The sequence below is a fragment of the Asparagus officinalis genome, chromosome 4, assembly GCF_001876935.1.
Source record: "Asparagus officinalis chromosome 4, Aspof.V1, whole genome shotgun sequence".
Lineage (NCBI taxonomy): Eukaryota > Viridiplantae > Streptophyta > Magnoliopsida > Asparagales > Asparagaceae > Asparagus > Asparagus officinalis.
This window is the reverse complement of record NC_033797.1, coordinates 46,348,188-46,350,196: the sequence shown is the minus strand read 5'-3', so window position 1 is coordinate 46,350,196 and position 2,009 is coordinate 46,348,188. Positions and strand designations below refer to the sequence as shown.

At 36.6% G+C, this 2,009-nt stretch overlaps 1 long non-coding RNA gene across 1 annotated transcript; it reads right to left on the bottom strand.

The window, feature by feature from the left end:
* On the bottom strand, positions 1,193–1,808 carry LOC109837370. Its single transcript, XR_002246252.1, has 2 exons — positions 1,543–1,808; positions 1,193–1,424 (listed from the first exon to the last, which is right to left on the bottom strand). It is a non-coding gene; the product is annotated as an uncharacterized LOC109837370 (long non-coding RNA).

Sequence of the window (2,009 nt, the reverse complement as noted above, 5' to 3'; positions counted from 1 at the left end):
TGCTTTTGAAGGTTCTAATTAAGGAAGGAGTAACGGGAGATGTGACAGTTTTCGAGGAAGGTCAAAATCTTGGGCCCGAGACGACAGCGAAAGAGAGTGCTATTATTATGGAGAGAAGGGTCACATTCAGTTTAGATATTCCCAGATGCAAGATGATTTGAAGAGTATTAGATAGATGAAGGTTTAAGAAAATGGGAAGAAGGTGGACTCCTCGATAGTTATGTGTGATGAAGATGTGGCGCGTGTTGTTTATGTAGAGTACATGTACTGATATGAGTAACCCTTGGGTGTTAGATTATGTAGCCTCTATGCATGTTTGCAACAACAAAAATTATTTTGACACAATGAAAACAGATAAAGAATTTGACGACGTGATCATTGGAAAAAACGAGAAGATGAAGGTTGAAGGTGTTGGGAGTGCTCACCTCAAGCTTCACACTGGGAAGGTCAGGATTATTTATCATGTGAGATATGTGCCATCATGTGGTGCTAATTTAAATTAGTTGGGTGAGATGGCATCGTGTGGGTACAAGTATATGGGTGAATGAGAATGGTGCAAAGTGTATAAATATGGTGATTTGATTTTGCAAGAGAGAAAGAATAGCAACTGTATTTGCTATTTAGATGGGCGATCTGTTAACAAGGGAGAGGTGAAGAACAAGAAGAAGAGAGTGAATTTTTCTAAAGCCGTTGATACACTTGGAGATTTTTCGTCGAGGGAGGATATGTTGGTTACTGACTCAAACTCCAAGTTGGATGCGGGCTTGAAGGCTAGGCTCAGTCCTAGTAGTTTTCTTAGATGCCAAGTTAACTTGGCGGTCAAGTCAGGGGTGTCTTTAAATAAGGCGTCCTATTCTAGGATTTTAGAGTAGAGAGAGGGAGAGAGACAATATTCTTGTAATCAGCGTTTAACAGAGGGTATAACCAGGTTCAAGAGTATTGTGAAAGAGAGAAGGTTTGACGGTCTTTGTCCATGTAAAAGATTATAATTTGGAGATGATGGTGGATTGATTTTGATCCCATGGTTTTTTCTTGTAGAGGGTTTTCAACATTAAATCTCGTGTGATTCTTTTTGCTATGTTTGGTGATTTTTGAGCTTTTGCGAGATCTAAAATCCCAACAAATGTATACACAAAATGGATCTAAGATCAAATCTAGTTAAATTGTGAAAGAACTACGGATCTCAGAAGGATTCAACGAAATAAATTAAGATCCAATACATATCCATAAGATGAACATCATAAAAGCAAATTTTGCCCAAAAATATTAAAAATCTAACTAAAACATAGAAAGGGAAAAAATTTAATCAAATTGGATGAAAAGAGATCATATCTTGCTTGCTGCCAACTCGCGTGATATTGAACGCAATCTTGCTGTGGAAGTTCATTGCAAGAAATAGTTCAGAACCAGTTCCATCGAGCACCCTTAGAAAAGATCTAATTAGTTAAAACCCTAGAAATTGAATAAAGCTAACTATTTTGTACAACGAGATCAGATGGACTAACAACTTTAAGAAACTCAAAAATGAGATGAATCACTTACCTATGATTTCTCCTTTTGTGATGTTCATTGATAAACAAAGGACTCAAGCTTAAAATTGAAAGCACCGACTCTGGTTAGATGTTAAGAGGGAGGAGAACTGCATGGGTATCGACCTGGAGGAAAGAATTGACGGAGGTGAATGGAGATGAGAGAGTGAAATTTAGATGAGAGTGGAGATTGCGAAATGGAAGGGAATAATGAATGTATATCAACAACATCTTGTTTGGAATGAGGTTAATGGATGGAAGTTGAAAGTGAAATTTTAATTTCACCATATTTAGGAGTTTTTTAGGGATTGGAAGATGGAATGGAAGGTTAAATTTCCTTCTATTTTTCTCCCCTCCAATTTGGGGGGTAAAGGATAGAATAAAAACGATTGTAAAATTTTACAATATGATAAGACAATTATATCCTTATGACATTAAAATCAATGACTAAGATATACTCACATCCAATATGTAAGGGTA